At 50.9% G+C, this 24,312-nt stretch overlaps 1 non-coding gene and 2 pseudogenes across 1 annotated transcript; all 3 read left to right on the forward strand.

Annotated features, from left to right (window-relative positions):
* Positions 1-13,159: 13,159 nt before the first annotated feature.
* On the forward strand, positions 13,160-13,278 carry LOC147664110 (5S ribosomal RNA; annotated as a pseudogene).
* An 832-nt stretch (positions 13,279-14,110) lies between these two features.
* On the forward strand, positions 14,111-14,217 carry LOC147664111 (U6 spliceosomal RNA). The gene has a single exon (XR_015305185.1). It is a non-coding gene; the product is annotated as a U6 spliceosomal RNA (small nuclear RNA).
* Positions 14,218-15,002: 785 nt separating this feature from the next.
* On the forward strand, positions 15,003-15,097 carry LOC147664112 (U6 spliceosomal RNA; annotated as a pseudogene).
* The last annotated feature ends 9,215 nt before the right edge of the window (positions 15,098-24,312 follow it).

Here is a 24,312-nt window from a genome sequence, read left to right on the forward strand (position 1 = left end):
TAGTTCGTCTTTGCGCCTATTTTCGTAGTACTGGGCTGTGGCTAAAATCTGCGCTGACGTAGAGACAGCCCAAGCACTCTCTGAATCTTTTAGTTTAGTACACAGTTCAGGAAGCAAATTATGTACGAACATGTCTACAAACAATCTTTGACCACCCTGGGTAGCCATATCTTGACCACTATGATCGGTGAAAGTTTCCTCAAATCTCGTGAAAAAGTCAGACACATTCTCATCCTTCTTCTGCTTGCACGCAGATAGCTTGTCCCAATTTACGCGTACTTCAGGCATTATTGTTTTCATGTATGCTATAATTCTACCGGGAAGTTCAGCTATTAACGGCTCAGGTTTAAAACCACCGACTTGTCTAGCATCTGTAGTCGTAATGTTCGCCCACGAGTCACCTAGTTCCTGATCGTGATCCGTATGACGGATTTTGCTCCATAAAGGATGTGGAACAACGTTCCCAAACAGCATGTCTACATCCGCTAAATTCATTATACATGAGCTTGCAGTTTGCGATAACTCCTTATAATACCCAGTCGGGTTTTTACGAGGATCAGGCAGTGACTGCTTGAGTGCTAAAACTTCTGATCTTTTCCAGGGGACGTGTACCCATACACGCTGGAAATGAGACAGAATTGGCGGTACTGCATTCGCATCGCCTTCCCTCCAAACCGGAGGAACCTCTCTCATGGGGTACTGTCTCGCTCTTTTCCTACTAGATGTACCACATTCAGATGATGACCCAGAATTACCACCCGTACTTCGATATGATAATAATATCTCAACTGCTTTTTCGACGTCGGGACCTATGATCATACCTTCCCCAAATTTAAATCGTACATTACACAATTCTCGCGTGTTGCTCTCTTGACCATTATCTTCCAAATCCTCACACAGAAAAACACACATCTGCTCAAAAACATATCTTTGCGTCGGTTCATCCCATTGACGGAAGACGTTCATGACAGACTCTACATCGCTGTATCCATAGCCCAATTCCGTGCTAACTTATTCAATGATTCCCTCTCCTGATAATCAGGCATTTGGCTTCGTAATTGTCTTTGTCCCGTATTAGGGGTCGTTTTAGGCGACCGAAACAGTGGTGAATGAATGTTAGTAACAATGCTTGCCATTTTATGCCAGACGGAAGGTGAAAGTGGAGGAATAACTGGTGGCAGAACAGAGTCACGCAAAGCAGAAACAGAAGCATTCGTAGAACGAGTATCAGAAGAAATAGAAGGTGCGCTAGGCGAAGTTGTAGGAGGAACAGTAGGACAAGTAGATGTGATCGGTGAGCCTTGAGGAGGCTGCACCAGAGAAATAGAAGCCAGCTGAAGAGCGGCTGGTGAGTGCTGTAAAGGAGCCGGCATAACAGCTACCAGAGGTGCAACTAAAGGTTGCGGAGGTGCTGTGGCATTTTGCGCATAGGGTGGTGGCGAATTTAGCAAGTGCGCCATTAATGGATCTTTTTCACGCTCTTTTACTGTCTCTTGCTGAAGAGATGGTAAAACACGATAGCATTTATCTATTGCCAATAACACTGAGCGGGGGAGGGGGGCGAACTCACAGCGCGGCAGAACAGCTGGTCACCAAGGGCAGGGCAACACAGGTGGAGCTGTGCGACGAGGGAGCGGCCTGACCTGCAAGCACTATGACTATTTCAATCGCAATAATTATGTGCTGTATTTGCTGCCACTTTTTGAGAATGAAATAGTAATACATCACGACCATAACTTAAATAAGAAGATGGGTGCCAATTGTTTTCTCCCTTGTTTGCAGTTCTACTTGGTGTACGTACCTGTTGAAATCTGCATAAGGCATCATTAAAGGAAAGTTAAGATGTTTAGACAGCAGCCGGGTGAATAGTGAAGTTCCTCTGCCATCTGCACGGCTACTGCCCATGTTGAGCACACTCTCTGCTATTTATCTAGCTACATAGTTAATGAAATAGATTATTTGCCAGCCCACCAGCAATACAGTACATCTTTTCTAATATTTACCTAGCTGCTGACTAAATATTGTAATTTCCTTGCTACTTGAAATGCTATTGGTCAAATAATATATAATTTCTGCTATTTAACCAGCAGCCATATACGTTCACATGACTGCTGGCATAATAGGCCAGCAGCTGGGTAATGCGTGAACTTTTCTTGTTTGCTTAACTGCTGGTCGAATAGAACAAAACCTCTTCTATTTAGCCAGTGGCCTCGTAAATAGTAGCGTTTCCTCATTATTTGCACAGACTCAGGCCAAACAGTGCAGACTCTCTACTCTTTAGCCAGCGGACCAATAAATAGTAAAGTTTTTCTGCTATTTGCATGGCCGCCGACCGATCAGTGCAGACTCTCTACTAATTCATTAAGCAAGGGACAGGGTGAATAGCAGAAAATAATCACTATTTATTCGATAACCTGGTAAATAGCCGATACCAACACACATATATGCAATTGTCATTTAAATCCCAAAGGCGACCCCATCACCACACTCCAGTCCATCATTCACAAAAACAGTAAAAAGAAGAAGCCAAAAGGTAGGGATGCCTGAGCAACCTTAGTATAATGCTCCTGCTGCCAGGGGGCAGCATCCTCTTCAGCCAGGGCCCAGTTCTTCCCACAGGGGTTGGTCCTGGAGGTGATCCACCCAGACTAGAGGGCACCCTGCACTGAGTGAGACACGTCCAGTCCCCGGGCTCACCGCCATCGCCTGGGGACAGGTCATAAGCCATCGGTAGACGCCACACCTTATGAGAAAACATCTTACTGGCAGGGAGTGTTCAGCTTGGACAAAACAGCAGTTTCACAAAACCTTCTGACACCCACTGATTTCTGTTGTAAAGTCAGAAATAGATATACATGTGAATTTCTTTGGATTATCTTCATGTCACTTGTTTAAGTTCTGTTAAATCCTACATTCCTTGAGACTGGTCTGCCAGTCTTTTTACCGTCCTTGTTATTGCTATAGAAATATTCATACAAACATCACAGAAAGAAGTTAGATTTCAGTGTAACTCATTTTTATTGATCGCGTCATATTACAGAGAGCTGAGTATATTTTGTATTATCATCATTGGAGTTAGTGTTACTCAGTTATCAACCTCTGGAGAATGAAAGTCTGGTTTGACAGCTGGCAGTCAAAGCACAGGTCAGTTGTGAGCGCTTAACTCACTGAGCCATCTTACACTCTCAGTGCATGTAACATTTCAGTCACATAGAAACCCTACTCTGTGTCTAGCCCATCAAGCCAATCAAGGCTTTTTTACATGTTGTGCTACAGACCCTTATGAGTGACGGAAGTGATGGAGAGAATGGACTGTGTCGAGGAGCAGGGCTGCATAATAATACATCGACAAACAACTGCTGATCCAAGTACTTCCTGCCTACTAGGAGACTACAATATGCCTCATATGCAGATAGCTCCCTGCACTCTTTATAGTGTCGGCGCCCTGGGCGTGGGCCCAGCTCACCCATGGCTAAGGTCGGATCTACCCTCCTTGTCTGGTAATCCTGGGCCAAAAACATGTAAATGTTTCTACTGCAGTCATGTTGTCCATTCTCCTCCCCCTGAGCCTGAACACATGACAACCTTTCCTACTCCTAGAAGCCTGCACTCCTTCTGAGCTCCCCAGGATATCCCCAGTCTCAGCTGTTTGAAAACCTAAATAAACAAGTCACTTCCAGACAACTGTAATCAACTTCCAGAGGTTCCTGTGACACCACCACAAAATGTAGGAGTGATCTGGCACCAGAGACCAGGCTCTGTGGGAAGCTGATCCTATCTTTGATAATGTGCTGGCCAGACTTCTGACCTGTTAGCGCCTTCCAGAGGTACACACCGTCGTTTACATTAGAGTTATCACAGCTTTACTTTGGACTTAGATACATTTACAATTATATTGTTTCTCATGAGATATTGGCCATCTAGATTGGGTCCCAGAGGGTGTCTGTGCATCCCCTCCAACCTACCAGGCTGATGGCGCAATGAGCAGGGGTGACAACTCTAATGCCTTCTACTGCCACCCTCCTAAATATATCTACTGATCGGACCACAAAATGTTAGACTTTTCCTTCCTCCATCTACCCGAACCTATCAATCGTTCCATCACGCAAACTATCAAACGCAGACCATGGCACAAAGTCACTCCAGATAGGTTTACCCAAGTCTGGAAACAGCCAGTCTTTACAAATTTGGATGACATTGAGACAGCTCTCTCAAAATTTGACTCCTCACTGATGGAAGCCATTAATGTTCTGGCTCCTCAGAAAGTAGTCAAACAACCTACCATAGCTAAAAGGGAAGCATGGTACACTGAGGCCCTTAAAATAGAAAAACAGGGGTGCAGGAAATTGGAGAAACTATGGAGACGGTCACATAAGGGGGAAGACAAAGATCGTTATTTAACATCTATGACCACCTACTATAAAAATATCAAAAGAGCAAGGAAAGTCAGTCTTACCTCCCAAATAACAGAGGCAGGTAACTCCACTCGAGAGTTATTTAAAATCATACAGACCTTTACCAACCCTGTAATATAGGAGAGCCCGGATGTTTTAACTCAAGATCTCTGCAATAACATCTCCCAGTTCGTCGAAGAAAAAATTGAGGGGATATATAAGAAAATTACGAAAGTCACAGGTCCTTTAGAGACTATGGCTCCTGAGACCCTCCCCTCAACGACCCCTGACAAAACGCTCCATGCAATCCCAGAAGTTACTTTAAAAGACCTGACCACACTTATTGGTAACATGAAAACTGGCTCCCCCACTGATCTGATCCCTGCAAAAATGATTTCCCCCTTGGTGGAATCATTAGGCCCTACTATTCAGAAGCTTATGAATCTTTCCTTTGCCGAGGGACAACTTCCACAACCTTGGAAAGAAGCGGTAGTGAACCCTATACGGAAAAACACCACCCTTCCCTGGTCAGAACTCTCCAACCTTCGCCCTATTTCCCTTCTCCCTTTCATTAGCAAGCTGGCTGAGAAACACGCTAATACCATCCTTTCCAAATTTATCGAGGCGACAGGGCGCCTGGACCAATCACAATCTGGGTTCAGGCCCAACCACAGCACTGAATCGGCCCTCCTATCTGTGACTGATAATATCAAAATGTCACAGGATAGAGGAGGGTCCATGATATTAGTGTTGCTGGACCTGTCTGCGGCCTTTGATACTGTGTCCCATAACATCCTTCTCAGCCGCTTGCAGGGAGTAGGGATTGGAGGCTCAGCACTATCTTGGCTGGAGAGTTTCCTTTCCGGGAGATCGCAATCCGTCAGCCTGGGCCCCTATCGCTCCACCCCGAAGGCGCTCACAAAGGGGGTGCCACAAGGCTCATGTCTCAGCCCTACATTGTTCAATGTATATGTGGCCCCCCTTGCTGAGATTGTGCGGAAGTATGGGTTCATACCAGTTTCCTACGCTGATGACACCCAGCTCCTCTACCCTTTCAGCTCCCTTGGTCCTACAGTCAAGGAAAATTTTGCTGAGGGTATGAGGGCAGTGTCACATTGGATGGCCGCAAACTGCCTCCAATGTAACGTTGCAAAAACTGAGGTTATGCTCTTTGGCAGGGCGAGCCTCCTATGGTCTCCTGAATGGTGGCCGCTGGACTTGGGCCCAGTCCCCACATCAAAGCCTCATGTAAAAAATCTAGGGGTTAAGATTGACCAAAAATTGACCCTCAAGGAGCATGCCAATCACATTGCAGGACTATGCTTTTACACCATTGGCCTTCTAAGACGAGTATTTCCATATCTTCCTGATACTTACAGGAAGACACTCGTGCAGACTTTGGTTACTAGCCGCCTAGACTACTGCAACGGCCTGCTGACGCTAGCAAACGCTGATGCAGTAGGTCGTTTGCAGGTGGTCCAGAATACGGCGGCTAGGCTGGTCATGGGTGTGCCGGCTAGGACCCCCTCTAAGCCTTTGTTGGTGGAGCTAAACTGGCTCCCGATACGGCAGCGCATCAGTTTCAAAATATGCTGCATGGTCCACAAATGCTTATATGGGGACAGCCCTAAATATCTCTCCCAATCTGTTGAACTTTACCAACCCAGCCGTTCACTTCGTTCAAGCAACCAAGCACTTTTGAAACCCCCTGCAACAAAAAGAGCTAGGCAGGGAGACCGAGCTTTTTCATCAATTGGTCCTGCCCTATGGAATAAACTTCCCACAGAAATGAGGATGAACAGGCCCTGAAAACATTCCTCTTTCAGGAAGCATTTCAGTCCCTCTAATGCACCTTGAAGATTACGACAATTTTCTGGCTGGCAAAGCGCGGAGATACCCTTATGGGATTGATTCCAGCGCGATACAAGAAATTAAATAAAAATAAATAAATAAACAGAATCTCAACAGCCAGAGAGTTTATGAAGGACAGTCACACATACTCCTAACCGGGGTATACGTATATCATATCAACGTGAAGCACAATGTGGGGACTGCATCCGACATCTGCAGTCGTATTCAATGCGTGGCCAGCACCCTGCTCCTGGTTTTAAGTGAGTGTTTACCCTGAACCCTGTTCCTGGTTTTAAGTCAATGTGTGGCCAGCACCCTCTTCCTAGTTTTACGTGAGTGTGTGGCCAGCACCCTGTTCATGGTTTTACGTGAGTGTGTGGCCAGCACCCTGTTCATGGTTTTATGTTTGTTTGTGGCATGCACCCTGTTCCAGGTGTTAAGTGAGTGTGTGACCTGAATCCTGTTCTAGATTTTAACCGCATGCGCGCTAGTGGGTTTTCCCGCTGTGCGCTGCGATTCGCAAAAACCCTCGTTACGTGACAAGGTCAGCTCGTCACACGCGCAGTGCAGGTAACGCCCATGACGAGCTGACCTTGTCACGCGCGTCGAAGGGGTTAAGTGAGTGTGTGGCCTGTATCCTGTTCTAGATTTGTAGTGAGTGTGTGGCCAGCCTGTGCTCCCACAGTTAGATTTCTGCAGCATAATTTGGATCCTTATAATAGTATCCAGGTGTCTTTCGAAACAAAGTTCTAAAAAAAAGCAGTGGAGGAGATGACACGACCCCCCTTCAATACAACTCTCACCTTAAGTGTCCTACATGTATCGACTCATCTCGGCAGCAGGTTAAAATTATTGATCACGTGGGCCCTGTCCTGCTCAGGACATCACTCAGTGTTCTTTCGAAGACCCTCACACACCCTATTGGTGTCCTTCTTCTTCCTACTATAAGACCCCGGTACAAGAAATGATCTTAAGTGCTCCATGGAAGATAGTTGAGCCCATCCCTGTTGAGGGACCAGGATGAGACCCGATGATGAAGCATGACACCAATAGGGTGTGAGAGGGTCTTCAAACAACACTGAGTGGTGTCCTGACTCGGACAGGGCGCCACTTTATGAATAATTTCAACCTGCCACTGAGATGTGTCAATATGTGTAGAACACTTGTGGAGAGCAGGACACTGACTGCCTCGTGATTTAAATTTCCTCACCCTCTTGACAAGGTGTTTAATAATGAATATATTCTAATTGTGCATCAGATTTAAAGCTGTGACTTTAGGCAAGCACTCTGACACTTAAATAAGGCCTCCTTTTTTCACCTGCCCTTACATATAACACCAGTTAGGGCTGGCTGAAGTTGCAAACACTATTAGATTATAAATTGACACAGATCTTATCTTTAAATGAGCGACCCCTGACCCTCCTGGTAGGTCGCTCCCCCTCCATGCAGCTCCAACTGTGTGCCCCTGCTGCCACTGCCACTGCCGCTGGTAAGTGTCCTCCGTCCTTTTGCCTTCTGGGCCACTGTCTCCCCCTCTTTGTGCCCTGTTTTCTCCTCTGTGCCACTTGTTTTCCCCCCCTTGTGCCCCATTTTGCCTTCTGTACCACTGTCTCCCCCTCTTTGTGCCTCGTTTTCTCCTCTGTGCCACTCGTCCGCCCACCCTTGTGCCCCATTTTGCTTTCTGTACCACTGTTTCCCCGCCGCTGTGCCTCCTGCGGCCCCGCCCCCTGCCCACTTGCTGCTCCAACCTCCCAGCTGGCCCCCTCCCACCTACCCATATATGCCAAACGCTGCGCGGTGAGGTGAGCGACCCCTGACCCTCCTGGTAGGTTGCTCCCCCTTCACGCAGCTCCAACTGTGTGCCCCTGCTGCCGCTGCCACTGCTGCTGATAAGTGTCCTCTGTCCTTTTGCCTTCTGGGCCACTGTTTCCCCCTCTTTGTGCCCTGTTTTCTCCTCTGTGCCACTTGTTTCCCCCCCTTGTGCCCCATTTTGCCTTCTGTACCACTGTCTCCCCCTCTTTGTGCCTCGTTTTCTCCTCTGTGCCACTCGTCCGCCCACCCTTGTGCCCCATTTTGCTTTCTGTACCACTGTTTCCCCGCCGCTGTGCCTCCTGCGGCCCCGCCCCCTGCCCACTTGCTGCTCCAACCTCCCAGCTGGCCCCCTCCCACCTACCCATATATGCCAAACGCTGCGCGGTGAGGTGAGCGACCCCTGACCCTCCTGGTAGGTTGCTCCCCCTTCACGCAGCTCCAACTGTGTGCCCCTGCTGCCGCTGCCACTGCTGCTGGTAAGTGTCCTCTGTCCATTTGCCTTCTGGGCCACTGTTTCCCCCTCTTTGTGCCCTGTTTTCTCCTCTGTGCCACTTGTTTCCCCCTGTGTGCCCCATTTTGCCTTCTATCCCACTGTCTCCCCCTTTTTGTGCCTCGTTTTCTCCTCTGCGCCACTCGTTGCCCTATTTTGCTTTCTGTACCACTGTACCACTGTTTCCCCGCTGCTGTGCCATCTGCGGCCCCGCCCCCTGCCCACTTGCTGCTCCCAGCTGCCCCTCCCTCCCACCTCCCCATATATGCCGCGCCTGGACCGCACCCAGCGCCAGAACCCCTAGACCCCGCGATCGCCATGACACCAGACTCCACTACTACACCAGTACCCTCCACGCACTCAACGCAGGCCGAAACCACACCTGCTTCCAGGCCGCCCCGAAACGGACCGACGGACCCATCTCCTGCCGCACCTGCAACTTCACCTGCAACAGATCCACCAAACCTCCAAGAACTGGACCCAACCACCTCCGCTGCATACTCCTCAACACCCGCTCTGCAAGCAAACACGCCATTGAGCTCTGGGATCTGCTCGACACCACCGCCCCAGACGTGGCCTTACTGACTGAGACCTGGTGGAACGACTCCTCGGCACCCGACATCGCCATAGCCATCCCGGACAGTTACAAGGCACCCGCAGGGATCACGCCAACGGAATCGGAGGAGGAATAGCCATCGTCCACAAGTCCACCCTCAAGGTTGCCACCCACGCAGATGACACGCCAAACACTTGCACTTCCGGATCCACACCGACCCCAACACCACCCTCAGAGGAACACTCATCTACCCCCGGACCCCGGGCTCAGTTCAGTGACTCCATCGCCGACTTCGCCAGCACCCACGCACTCGCCTCCATGGAATACATCCTCCTCGGGGACCTGAACTTCCACCTCGAGCACAACAATGCCAACTCTGCCACCCTGATCGACAACCTCGCCAACCTCAGCCTCAGACAACTCATCACCACACCCGCCCACGCCACCGGCCACACGCTGGACCACATCTTCTCCACAGGCACCCACGTCACCTTCGACCACTCCTCCAAACTCCACTGGACTGATCACCGCTGCATCCATTTTACCCTCAAGAAACCAACCACGCACCATCGCACCCAACAGCTGCCTCGCCGTTGCTGGAGCAAAGTCACCGAAGACCAACTGATCCCCACCCTCGCCCAGAACCCACCCACCAACCCCACCAACCCAGACGCCGCAGCCCGCAACCTCAGACAGTGGATCGACAACTGCACCAACACTCTCGCCCCTCTCAAGAAACCCTCAAACAGCCACGCCAGCAAGAGAGCCACCTGGTTCACGATGAGCTCCAGACCTCCAAACGTGCATGCCGGAAACTGGAGAAGATATGGCTCCACGAACGCACACCGGACAACCACGAAGTCCACAAGGACGCCACCCGCAGACATCACCACCTCATCAGATTAGCCAAGACATCCTCCTTCTTTTATTTATTTATTTTTTTTAATTGAGATGGTTCCGGGTATCACAAAAAAAAATACATTAATCACCAGAATAAAATCAGGCATTAAAAGTACAGAATACATCTTATAAATACAGTCGTAAGAATCATAAAACCAAGTTTGTTTCGGACAGAAGTACATAGGGGACTACAATCCGCGTTACCAATATATCTTTAAACTCTTGTTCATCTGATTTCTCTCCAATTTCTAAGAGGAGCCCATATCTTCTTACCAAATTCTCTCGACCTCTTTCCTTTACAATCATACAAACATTCCTCTATATTGTGCGTTCCCAACAGCCTAGTTAACCACGTCTGAAAAGTGGGGGCTGCTGAATCTTTCCAGACGGCGGAGATTAAAATCCTAAAAACAGCCATAGATAGAAAGATAAATGCTTCAGCCTCGTACTCTAATTTTAGGTTTTCATCTCTGCCGATCAAAACAGTAGTAGGGGATAGAGTGATCTGAATCTCTAGCAGCCCCGTTAAAAATCTTTCAATTTCTTTAAATACAGGAGTAAGATTCTGACAATTATAAAACATGTGAGATATATCTGCAGGGCTATGGTCACACCTGGGACACCTATCATTTTCTCTCTTACCCCACTTGAACAGCTTGGCAGGCGTATAATATAGGTTAAAAATAGTCTTGTAGTGTTGTGCCTTTAAGTTTGAAGCTCTTAATACTTTCTTATTCAATGCTAGGGCAAAATCTATATCTATATCAGGATCTCCAATTCTGTCCGCCCAATCTGATTCAATTTGTCCAATGTCATCCCCAGACCCTGCAACAGATAGCTATACCCAATTTTGATCTTCTTGCCACCCTTCCTTACATAACTCACAATTGGGTTAAGCTCCTGAATTGAGATCCTGGGTCTGATAGACTTAACTGTTTGCTCCAATTGTCTATATAAAAGCCATTGGCTAGCCGGTATACCTAACTTTTGCTGAAGTGAGTCAAAACCCAGTAGTTCATCCTCAAACATGACATCGCCCAAACAGCTAATACCCAGCTCCTTCCATAACCTACTATTACTGTTCTGTCCAAGATGCACAAATGGTTTTGACCGCCACAGGTCTAATATGCTATTAATTTTAGGAATCTTCAGAAATCTCATTATGGATTGCCAGGTGCGCACTAAACATCACTTTGCTTTTACACCTTTTAAAATACCTACAGTTTGTTTCTCGTGTAAGAAGCCCCAGTGCTTTTCTTCCTACTAACAATTCAAATATTGTGGGGGTTCTGTCCAGACCAGTCGGTACAACTATATCATCATATTTGAATAGCACATTACCTCCTTGTCAGTCTTCCTCGCCACATGACTTACATAGTGAGCATAAGCTCCACGACAGAACCCTCCAAAGCAAAAAAAGCCTCCCACCCCTCCCAACATGGCCGACCAGTCCCACCTGACCTCTATAAGAGGCGGGCCGGCCCAACCAACAGCCTGTTTTTTTTGTTCTGCGCGATTCTCTCCAGAGGCGCTGTTCAGGTAAGATGGGCCGGCGTGAGCTGGCCCTTGGGTTTAGGGTTGAGGACCTGCTATAGCGGTCCCTGGTGCCTTATGCCTGCTAATCCCCCCCCTCTTCCTTCCCCCGGTCCTATGGGGCCGGTTAGGTGCTGCTCTAGTGTGCCAGAGGTTTACAGGGGGGGGGCGGCCGGGGATGTGGGGTGTTTGGTCATTCCCTGGTATCCCCAGGTCGTTACTGGAGGGCCCTTGCCCGTTGTGGGCTTCGGGGCCGGCGCTGGAGGTTCTCCGGGTGTGCTGGGGCTCCGGTTGCTTTCAGTGCGCAGGTGCGTGGGATCGCGCTGTTGGTGCACTGCCGCCCCTGCCTGCCGCGTACTCATGAGAGCGGGTATGCTTCTCTTCCTCGCCATGTCTTTGGGCGACTTTGTGACCGTCCGGACCGACGGGATCCCCGGGTGTCCCGGTTCTCTGTCACTTGCCTGTGGCCTTGCGTGGAGCGCGTCAGTGCGCGACGCTCCTACGGCGGTGCTTGCACTGTGTCTGGCCGGACCTCGGCGTGCATACCTTTGCTCAATTGTACGGATGGCTGCGGGGGCGGACGCGGTCCTACCTTGACTCGCCCGGGGCAGTCGGGTTGTCCGAGTGTTCTTGGCTGCTGTGCTCCGCTGACCGGGTCCGGCCTCTCCTGGCCTGGTTGTCGATGGACGGCGCTGGTCGCTGCCGCCTGTGTTCGTATTTTTTTTTTCTGGCTTCCCTGGGCCCGCGGCTGCTTGCCGCGCTGGGGTTGGCTCCGGGCGCATCCCGCCTCTTGTGGGCGGGGTTTTGTTTCCGCCTGTGCCTGTGATTGGTCCAATGGTTTGGGCTACAGCCCCGGAGGCCGAGGTCTCGCCCGGGCTCGGGGAACGTAGGTTGGCGGACTTGCATTCTGGACACTGCCGATTTGCTTGAACTCCTGGTGATGCCGGGGATTTGGCCCGGGGCCGCTGCCACTGAGCTGCATCCCCTCGACTACACGCTGTCCGGACCGAGGGGAGGTCGCTGCTGGCCGCGGGTTGCCTATCCTTGGCGGCACGAAGCTGTGCTGGACGCCCTTGGGGTCCGGCGGGACCCGGTAGGTGATTGGTTTCTTTTGCTCTCCACACTATTTGGGCGGACGGCCGTGGGTTCTGTTCCCACTGATGCCGTTCCGTTCCAGCGTATCCGACCTCCTCGGCATCAGGCGTCCTCGGGCGGCTCTGATTCTGCTATCCCCTGCTGGTGCGGCCGTTGGCTTCTGATCGCCTCTTGGTGTCAGGGGTCCTGGATACACATCGGTCACCGTCAGCGGGCGCTTCGGCGATGCATATACGAGAGGTGGTAGTGGAGTAGTGTGGCTCGGTGTTGGGCGGCTGACCCTGGTACTGGGGTCTGGCCCGGGACCTGGTTTCGGTTCCCTGCCTCGGCGGGTCTTGGGGTCCTATACGTCCTCTGCTCATTAAATCTAGCCTAGGTGCCTGCTCCATTCATGGAGTCCCACTCTGCGTCTCTGGGCCATTGCTTGCTTATTCTCCGCACCGGCCCCCGCGGTTCTAGGGCTGCCTGGCCTCCTCCTTGGGGGTGTCCGGGGGTGGGCGCCTCAGAGGGTGTGCTGGGAGTCCCCCGGCCTACGGCCATTCCACCCTGGATACACCTGATCTCGTCCGTTCTCTGATGTTAAGCAGGGTCCAGCCTGGTTAGTGCCTGGATGGGAGGCCGCCTGGGTATTCCAGGTGCTGTAGGCTTTCATTCGTACTAGCGCCTTGAGCGCCTTGGGGGTGTGTAGTGCGCTATTCTTGTATCGAGTTCCGCTACGGAGCTGAGTGGCATGGCCCCTGCGCTGGCATGGCACGCATTGTTCGTGTTTCGTTCCGCGTTATGGCTTGAGTTTCTCGGGGTGCGTTCTCTACGCATGTCTCCGGTCCCCCTTCCCCTGCTCGCGTCCGTTGTGATGGGCGTTGGGGAGGTGGGCTTTGTCACCTTTCCCACTCTGGGGGCCGCCAGGCTGGCTCGGCCGTCTGGTCTGGCTGCATCCTTGTCGGCGGTGACGGCGTTTTCGGCGAATGGCCTTCTCTGGCTGTCTCCGGTCCTTTCCTTTGGGGCCCGCTCCCCCGGGCGCGGCTCCCCGTCCGCCTGTGGATGAGGGCGTCCCGCCCTTGCAGGGGTGGGTCCTTCGGCCTTTCCACCCGAAGTCAGTCTTCACGGGGTGCGTTCGGGTTTTGCATCTGGGCCCGAGTTTCGGCTCTTCCCGGTCTCGTACTGGTGCTGCCGCTCTCTTTTTTCGCCCCTATGTCCGGGCTTTCGGCCCTCTCTCTCCAGGGGGTCCCCTGGGGGGGGTGGGGGGGGGCTGTTGCCTCCGTTGCGTCCCGTCTTGGGACGTGGCTGTCCCGGTTCTTGGGCTCTTCGGGTCTTGCTGGCCGGTGTCCGGTCTTGCTGGTCTTGCGGCCTTTCCACGGGGCCCCACCTTCTCGACGGGTTGGGGGGCCTGCTCCTTCCTTTGTCTCGCCTGTAGGTTTTTTCGGAGACCAGGGGTTGGCCGGTGGGGCCGGCCTGCGAGTGGGGGTTCCCTATCTCGGAGTGCTCGCTTCGGCAGCACTTGTACTAAAATTGGAACGTTACAGAGTAGATTTGCTTGGCTCCTGCGCAAGGATGACACGCACATGCGTGAAGCGTTCCATATAATGCGGGTTCTTCCGTTGGGCCTACCTTCTGGCCCGTGGGTGGGAGCTGTACTCCCCGGCCCGCCTGGTGGATCTTCTTCGCCGGGTGTGGGTCTTGGTGTTCCCTGTCGGGACGTGTGAGGCCTCTCGGCCTCGTCTTTTTCGTGAGTGTGGTTTCACGTCAGGCGGCTCTCCTCCGTCGGCTCCTTGCTCTGTGTGCGGTGGTCCCTTCGGCTCCCGTCTCGGGCTTGTCCACCTTCGGGGGTCGTGTGCCTGGTCCCGGTTCTTCCCTCTGGTTCAGTCAGGGGGGGGCGTCCTTTGGCCGGGGCGTTTGGGGGTCGTTGGGATCTCCTGCTGTCGCGCAGCTCCTCGTGCTATCGGGGGTTGCTGGCTGTCCTCCTGGCCTGCCGTCTTTTGCACCGGTGCTTCAGGGTCCCCAGGTCTTGGTCGGGTCGGTCGTCCTGGTGGTGTGGGAGTCGCCGGTCCTGTCCCTTCGGACTGTCTTTCCCCCGGGGTCCGACTGGGTGGAGGCGGTTCGACTGAGTCGGTTCTAGCCTTCGTTGCCTGGTCTCGCCCTGACCCCGGTGGTGTTTCGGCGCCTGGGGCCTCGTCTCGGTCTGCCTCCGGTGGCTCTGTTCACGGAGGGGGTCTCTGCCCTCCGGCCCGGGTTCTGCTCTCTCCTCCCGGGTCCTTGTGGTTGCCCTGTCTTTCGCTTGACCTTTTCGGTCTGCTGTACGCGTTTCTCCCGTGCCCTCTGTTGTCTCGGGTCCTCTGCTGGATTCGCTTGGGCGGGGCCGGGGTGCTCCTGGGTGCTCGCTTCGGCGGCACGTGGACTGAAATTGGAACGTTGCAGAGACGATTAGCTTGGCCCCTGCGCTTGACTCTCTTGTCCGTGCTGGTTGTTCGGCGTGCTGTTTTGGCTTCTCTTGGCCGCACGTCTTTCCTTTCCCGGTGGGATGACCGGTTTGGGTCTTTTGGTCCGGTTCGTTCGGGCCACTTGCCCTCCCTTTCCACCTTGGTTCGCTGGCTTTCACAGGCTATCGTCCTTTCCTATGCTTTGCTGGGTTCGGTGGGTCCGACGGGGGTCCGGGGTCGGTCCACGGGGTGTGGCTCTGTGTCCTGGACCCCCTTCATGGGTGTCTCCTCTGTGGAGTTTTATCGGGCTTCGACGTGGTCGTCCCCCGCCTTGTTCGTGGGTTTCTATCAGTCCCGGGGGTCTTCGCTGGGGCCGTTCTGAGTGCTAGAGCTGCGGCTCCTGGTTGGCCTACTTTTCCTTGAGGTCTTGATTTCAGGTTTCCTGTGATCCCTGTTTTCTTTTCATTTATTCTACTTCAACCTTGTGTTGGTTTCTCTGCATCACAGTGTGGTGTTGTTCTTATGGTGGTCAATGAAGCCTTGTTGGCTTGGGTATTTGCTCACTATGTAAGTCATGTGGCGAGGAAGACTGACGAGGAGGTAATGCCCCGGTTACTTACCGGTAATCTTCATTACTCCGAGTATAGTCTTCCTCGCCACATGAGTTCCCTCCCCCCCTCCCTGTCTGGCTATCGGCTTCATTGTTTGCTTGGTAGATCAGGCTGTTGGTTGGGCCGGCCCGCCTCTTATAGAGGTCAGGTGGGACTGGTCGGCCATGTTGGGAGGGGTGGGAGGCTTTTTTTGCTTTGGAGGGTTCTGTCGTGGAGCTTATGCTCACTATGTAAGTCATGTGGCGAGGAAGACTATACTCGGAGTAATGAAGATTACCGGTAAGTAACCGGGGCATTCATTTGCATCATTAGACACACCCAGTGATACAGCCTCAAATTTGGTGCAGACAGACCCCCTCCCTCCAGTGGTGCTGATAATCGAGCCAAAGATCTACGTATTTTCCCGTACTGCCACACAAATTGGAAGAAAACAGCTTCCATTTTTTTCAAGAGACCCTCTTCTACTAGCAGAGGTATGGCACGAACTAAATACAATATTCTCGGAAACATTGACATCTTTAAAACATTAACTCTGCCTATCAGAGATAGGTGTAAAACATCTATTCTTCTTAACTCTTTATCTATTTCTGTGATCAAGGGTACATAGTTTTCCTGTATAATTTTCTCCACATTTGCATTAATCCTCACCCCAAGATAGACTGAAGATTCCACATACCTCTGATCAGCTTTAAAGATATTATTAGTGCTAATTATTATGGTTTTTTCCTCATTCAGCTTATACCCGGATCGGATTCCGAAGGCCTTAGCCAGTTGACTCAGTTCTACTATAGCCGTCTGCGGGTTAGTAGTCACAATTGCCAAATCGTCTGCATAGGCCAATAATTTGGTAGTATGCCCATTTAATATGACCGGGGAGATTTTATCCGAAGCTAAGATTTCCCTAATTAGGGGATCTATATATAGTGCGAAGAGTATAGGAGAGCAAGGGCATCCCTGACGAGTGCCTCTCCTAATTACCACCTCTTCCGACTGTAATCCCATAGTTGTAATTCTAGCTACTGGATCTAAATACATAGCTTTTATTGCTCTCATACATTTCTCTCTGAACCCTCTACTGGACAAAACTTCCCACATAAATTCCCAGACCACACGGTCGAAGGCTTTTTCGGCGTCTAGGAGGATCATGGCCATTTCTCCCCCCGTGACCGCCGTGGCATCGAACAACGAGATCGCCCGTGAGGTGTGATCCGTAGTGCCTCTCCCTGGAACAAAGCTGTGCTGCCATGGAGAGACAAGTTGGCCAATGATCCCCTCTAACCTCTTTGCCCAGACCTTAGAATACAGTTTGGTATCCGCATTTATTAGCGAAATTGGCCGATAAGAGCCCGGATTTTCTACAGGTTTATCCTTTTTATGGAATACTACAATATTGGTCTGTTTCCAAGAGTCAGGGATCTTCCCGGAGCAAATTATTCCGTTAAAGAGATCCACAAATAATGGAAGAATTTCCTCTCCTAAGTGCTTGTAGACTTCCAAAGGTATCCCGTCTGGACCTGCCGCTTTACCTGCTGCAAGCTCCTGTAATGCAGTCCTTATCTCCTCCATGGTTATATCTTTTTCCAGTATCTCCCTATCTTTATCCTCTAAAGCCGGACATACAAGTCCAGACTCATGCCTAGATGGTACCCACCCCGCCTCCTGATCATACAGTTTTTGATAAAACTTTTGGAATACACCCATTATTTCTTTTGGATCCGTATATTCTATTCCATTATCTTCAATCTTATGGATGTTGTTTTTATTGGTTTCTTGCCTTATACGCAATGCTAGTGCCCTCCCGGCTTGTTCCCCTGTCTCATACCGTTTTGCTCGGGACGTCTGATATTCTCTAATCTCCTTTTGCGTAATTGCTTTTAAAATATCTCCCTTGATCAGAGCCATAGTTCTAGCCGATTCCCTACCATCCTTGCCTGATCCTATTTCCTCTGTATGCCGATTCTCTGACACTACTAACTCTTCAATCAGCTTCTCCAACTTACTTCTATCCTCCTTTCTTAGCCTAGCGGAGCAGCTAATCGTTTCCCCCCTTAGTGATGCCTTGAATGCTTCCCAAACCCCATTCCGGGATGAACTATATCTGTTTATATCGAAAAACTCCTTCGCCCACTGTTTAAGATGCTTGACAAACCTATCATCGTTTAGTAATTTCCTCTCGAATGTCCACTTAGTTGTTCTCCTAGGTATGTTATATATTTTATATGTCATTATCAGCGGATTATGATCCGATACTATTCTTGGGAGCTTAACAATTTTAACTTTGCTGAGTTCCCCCGTCGAGACAAAAAAATAGTCCAACTTAGAATATTTCTGAGCCGGATATGAGAAATAAGTAAAACCCGGGTCCCCAGGCACTTTTTCCCCCCAAACATCGGTCAAACCATGCAACCGCAAGAGAGAGCCTAATGCTCTATGAACCTTATGTTTGCGTCCTGTATATTTACCACCCTGGCTCCAAACAGCCGAGATATATGCATGTCTCCACATAGTACCATAGGGGTACCCCAATTAGCCAACTCCTCTTCTAGCCCATCAAATACTGCTGGATCATCTTCATTTGATCCATAGATCACACACAATGTAATGCCTAGTTCCAATTCCGCCAAAACCCATCTGCCGGACCCATCTGTTTTAGTACGTCTCACCCCCCCCGCATTACATTTCCCCATAATGGCCACCCCTCTTGTTGTAGATGATTGTGAAGAGCATCCTAGCAGTCTATATCCGAGCATATTCAATAGCTTCCTTTTAGCCCAAGGCAAGTGTGTTTCTTGTATACACATTATGTCGATATTATTAAATTTAGCAAAGTGGCTCAATCTCTGTTGTTTCTTCCAATCATTTAGGCCCCCTACATTGATAGTACATATCTTAATGTTTGACATTATTAACATAGTTTTTACTTCTAACCTGATTGTTATCCATGTGTCTGCTATGTGCCAACATCAACCCCATTTCCATCTCAAAGTTTTTCTCTTTTTTGTTCCCCCCAACGCTCCCTCTCTTCCCCCCACCATCCCCCCTCCTCTCTTCCCCTCTCCTCCCCCCCTTCAAACCCTCCAACCCCCCTCTCCCACCCCCTCTTCTCAGAGGCGCTCAGACCTACTGGTCTGTGCACGTGATGGTTCGCATTGATGACCGAGGAGATTTCTAAATACCCATCATAGTGCCTGTGACCCTTATATTCCCCACCACCCTACATGTCAAACCACACCACACCCCACCTATTAATGTTTTACATTTTGTTAGATTTTTTAAATTAATTGTATCTGCCAAGGAGTTATTCGTATCCGCATCTGATCGCATCTATGGAGTATACTAAGCCCCTTGTGTGTCCAAATATTCCTTAGCTTTCACTTCGGAGGAGAAGTACAATGTTCTTCCACCATTAATTATTTTCAGCTGTGCTGGATTGATTAAATATGCCTGCATGCCCTTGTCCTGAAATGGTTTAATCATCTGTCTTAATCTCCAGCGTCTCTCCACCGTAACATGGCAGAAATCTGGGCGGACAAAGAAGGAGAATCCATCAATATTCTTTTTTCGATCCGGTCTTGCCCTCCATGAAATTGCCTGCCTCAAGTTAAAGTTTCCAAGAAATATTAAGATTGCTCTGGGCTTATCTCCCTCCTTGGCATTTTTGTGAACTTTAAAGGGGACGCGATGCGCCCTCTGAATCTCCTTTGTCCAATCCCATCCCTTCAACTCCGGGAACGCATGTTCAAACAACTTTACCACAAAGGCCCTCATGTCTGTATCTTCTGACCCCTCCGGTATCCCCAATACACGGAGGTTATTCTGGCGAGATCTGTTTTCCAACGCCTCCAGCTTCCATTGCACGTCTGTCAGCTGTTCAACTTGTTGATCTGCCTTGCTGGAGGCTGCTGCAGCCTCTGCTTCTGTCGAAACCTCTCTTTTTTCCAAGTTGGTGACCCGTTCTCCCAGATTCGTACACACCTTGGCCAGTTTTCTTACCGCTCCTTGTATTTTCCTGACCGCAGCCTGTGATTTGCGGCTTTCCTGTCGTGCCTCTTCCCTGTGTGCAATTAGCAATTATTTCCTGGTGTATCACCTCCAGAAGGGACATCTGTGCTGCTTCACCTCCCGGGCTCTCCAACACGGACTTAGTCGTCGTATGATCACGTTTATGTCCATGTATTTTTACGCCTATATTGGCTTTCACAGCAGTAGTCGGAGGATTGAAATCTTCTTTCTCTGGCTCACTATCAGTAGCTGAGCCGCTGACCTCTTGCTCCAGACTATCCTCATCTTCGACTTCGTCTGACCATTGCCCCCCCTCTGAGACCGAATAGAAAGCCTCACTGGGGACTTCCTTCTTGTCGCCTGTACTTTTGCTGGCCTTTTCTTCCAGCACCTCCTCCAGCACCAGGGGGGCAATATCGGATTCAGGGTACTTAGAAGAAAGAGTGGTGTCATTTTCGATTTCTTCCACTAGATCAGCTTTCCCTTTAATGTATTCCTCCTTCTTTGTGGGGTCGTTGAATTGAGCAGGTATATCCACATTCTCTGCAGCAAGACTATTGTCTTTAGAGTTGCCACCCTCCCCCGACAGCTCCTCCAAAACCTCATTATTAATGTCTTTATCTTTAGTTAGTTTTTGGAAAATGTCAGAGATCGGGGTAGTGCCATGATTAACCTTAGCTGCATTTTGTTGCTGTACTGTTTTCTTGGCAGGGGATGTTTGCTTTTTTTTCTTATTGCCATCTAGCTCCCTCTCTGCCATTATCTCTGCCTGCTCAGCTGCAGCCTTCCTTCTTGCAGCAGCTTTTGCACTAGCACTCATTTTGGGAGCCATAATCTCCCTCCTCCTTTCCTTGTCCCCAAACTGCTCCTTACCGCAAAATCTATTGCCCCAATTTCTTTCTTCTTTTTCTACTGCCGCCTCGAGGGCCCCCGTGCTTTTTCCTCTGTTTTTTGATACAGACTCGTCTGCTGGGGCTTCCAAAGCCTGCGCCGCTTCCTTGCCAGCAGGCTCCACCCGCTGTTTAGACTTCGCCCTTCTTGCTCGAGAAACTCCGTGAGCTCCGCTAGTAATCCTGCTCCTGATACGCTTCTCGACGTGAGCCTCCTTGCGGTCTGCGCAAGCTCCTGAAGAAGCCGCTTGAGCGGCCGACAGCAGGTACGGAGCATACGGCGATTCTTTTTTGTTCTCCGCCTTTACAGTTGAGCGCTCCTCCTTAATGCGCCTTACACTATCCTCCGTCCTCAGCAATGATACTCCGTGGGTGGTGTGGGATCTTATGCCAGGTCAGCGTATTGTGTTCACACCGGCATCTCCCCGGTCTCGCTGCTTCCCAGCCGTCCTAAGCGGCCGCCATCTTGCCTCCAGGAAAGAATATAGGTCTGCCGACGCCAAGACATCCTCCTTCAAAGACCGCTTGGATAACAACGCACACAACAGCAAAGAGCTCCTCAGCATCGTAAAGGAACTCTCCAACCCAGCGCCAATGCCAACGACATCCCGCCCCCACAAGAACTGTGCGACTCACTAGCCATCTTCTTCCACCGCTAGATTGCTGACATCCACGACAGCTTCAACACCACGACCGCCCCGACTACGCCAGACTCCACCTCCCTTGTGAACACCACCAGTGCCAGCCGCCTGACCTCCTGGTCCAACGTCAATGACGACGAGACACGCAAGGTCATGAACTCCATACACTCAGGATCTCCATGAGACCCGTGCCCAAACAACGTATTCAACAAAGCACAAAGCAGACGCAGCCATCGCACCCCAACTACGGAAGGGCATCAACATCTCATTCGAAACAACGACATTCCCGGAAAACTGGAAGCACGCCGAAATCAACGCCCTCCTCAAGAAGCCTAAGACGGACCCCAAGGACCTCATCTCCCTGCGTTCCCGGCAAAGGTCATCGAGAAAATCATCAATATGCAATTGGCCTACCACCTGGAAGACAACAACATATTGGACCCGTCCCAGTCCGGATTCAGATGAAACCACAGCACCGAGATAGCCCCCATCGCTGCCACTGACCATGCACGCAACCTAGGATTCATCCTCGACTCCTCCCTCTCCATGTCTAAGCAGGTCAACGCCGTCTCCTCCTGCTGCAACACCCTCCGCTTGCTCCGCATGATCTACAAGTACATCCTGACCGAAACAAGGAGAACGGTGACACAGGCCCTCGTCAGGAGCATACTGGACTACGGCAACGCACGCTACGCAGGAATCCCAGCCAAACACCTACAACAACTACAACGCATCCAAAACGCCTCCGCCCGACTGATCGTCAACGTCCCCTGTCGCAGCCACATCACCCCCCACCTGAGAGACCTACACTGGCTCCCCGTCGACAAGAGGATCACTTTCAAGCTCCTCACCCACGCACACAAAGCACTTCACAACACCGGAGCAGCCTACCAGAACAGCAGACTCCGCTTCTACACCCCCACCCGCCAGCTCCGCTCCACCAGCCTCGCCCTCACCGCTGTCCCCGGCATCCAACGAATGACCTCTGGCGGCAGATCCTTCTCCTACCTCGCCGCCAAGACCTAGAACACCCTCCCACCCCCACATACAGCAGACCCAAGACCTACTCGCCTTCAGAAGACTCCTCAAGACCTGGCTCTTCGAGCAGTAGCAGCAACTCCCCCCCCCCCCCCCACCCCCTCCAGCGCCTTGAGACACTCACGGGTAAGTAGCGTGCTTTACAAATGCCCTGATTGATTGATTGATTAAAAAAATGTTCCTTTGGTTAGGTTTACCCAATAGAAATATCATAAATACCTTTTTGTTCTGAAGGTGGTCTGTCGCAGAGCCAGGGTCCTCTTGTGGAAGTCTCAGCTGGGGTCACAGCAGATACCTGGCCAGGGCTCCCAGCAGACAGTGCAATAGACAGCGGCAACCCTCCCTACCATGGGCACATCTTCCCGGTGGACACCTCCTCTGGATTGGAAGCCCACATGGCTGGGAGCCAGCAGCAGCCCTCTCTGCCACTGCAGGGTCTTGAGGCCATGTGTGCAGCAGCTGTATTTATGCATTGCAGGCAGAGCTGCGCTGCTCCAGACCGAGCCTGTGAGGGCTTCATGTCCTCTGGGAAACCAAGCAAATATCTTCAATTAATGCTGAGAAGATTCACAAAGACTAATGAGCCTATCCCCTGGCACCTTTAACATTTATTCCCAGCACATCAGAAATGGTTTCTGCTGTGATATCTGAAACAAAGATTTTGTGATGCTTGAGATTTACTCATAGGAGTAAAGCTGCTTCGAGCCTCCTTGAACCACAATCTTTACACTTTCATTCGGTGACACAGCAAGGGGGGCATGGACCCCGAAGAAAGCAAGGATAATGGACCCCACATCCACTGGTGTGACAGTAAAATGCAGCCATAATTTGAGTGCATTTGACCCTGAAAAATCCCGGTGCCACTGCACCTGCTTCATAATTGCTAGCTAAGCCACTGCTTTCATTATCCACTCACCATTCGTCCGTGTCACAGTCCTTACAAGGTCAAATAAGCGCTCAACCAAGACAGACAACTCAATCCATCCTCATTGGGAAGATGGCTCTTCCATTGCCCTCTCAAGGGATGCTTCCTCCCTTTCTAGTCCTTGGACCCGCCTTGTCTACAATAAAGGTCTGTGGCGCCAGGGACCCCTTGAGTAGACCTGAGCATCACAAAGCATTTTAATTTCTGTCTTACCATCTCAGGTGGCATCTATGCCCTGTTTGATCTTTCGACCCCTCCTCTGCTGTGCGGGAGCTGCAGTCATCCCCATTCATGTGATCTAGCTGGGTTTGGGGGTGTTGCTTCAGAGTACCCTACTTCAGCGAGCTCCAGCTCCCATTTTTACACCGTAGGTTCCTGTGGAACATAAGCGAGGCCTTTGACCAGCACAAACTGGCCATGCACTAACACGCTAGCCTCTTGTGATGCGGTCAAACACATTGGGGCAGATTTACAAGCCCTTTGCGCCTCTTTTACGCCGCCGTTGCATCACTTTTGTGACGCAGCGGAGGCGCAAAAGATGCGCCATGGTGCGGGGTATTTACAACGTGACGCATCTGGGAGATGCGTCATGTTGTAAAGCCCTGCGCCAGAAGGAGGCGTTCCGGCGCAGGGGAAGTGGCCGGGGGGGGGCGTTCCGGCACAGGAACGCCTTCTAAAAGTAGATTTCACTCAGTCACTTTGGGGCCCATGCTGCTTCAAAACCATGCGCCTGCTTGAAGCAGGCGTAAGGATTGAAGCAGCATTAACAAGATCGGGCCCCTTAGAGCATTGCTGGAGCTGCGTCGCGCTTGCGATGCAACTTCAGCAATGCGTCACGTTTTTGCCCCTTGGCGTGCCGCATTGTAAATGCGGCGGATCCATGGTGGCGGAGGCATGCGCACAATAAGTGGCGCATCCCTGCTGATATGCAGGGATGCACCACTTATTGTAAATATGCCCCATTGTGTTGTCGGGCAGTACTAACGAACAGGAAGTACCTGTAGTGTCAGGAAGTATGAACAATACCCACTCCAAGTCTACTGAGAACGGCAGCAAGACCTGCTGTTGTAGAGGAGAGGGAAGAGGAGGACGGAGCCTTTCAGGACAGATTGTCAGGTGGCGATTGATGCTGTGGTCGCTGTGGCCCGTTGGGTCGC

This window comes from Lissotriton vulgaris, unplaced genomic scaffold (genome assembly GCF_964263255.1).
Source record: "Lissotriton vulgaris unplaced genomic scaffold, aLisVul1.2 SCAFFOLD_451, whole genome shotgun sequence".
NCBI lineage: Eukaryota > Metazoa > Chordata > Amphibia > Caudata > Salamandridae > Lissotriton > Lissotriton vulgaris.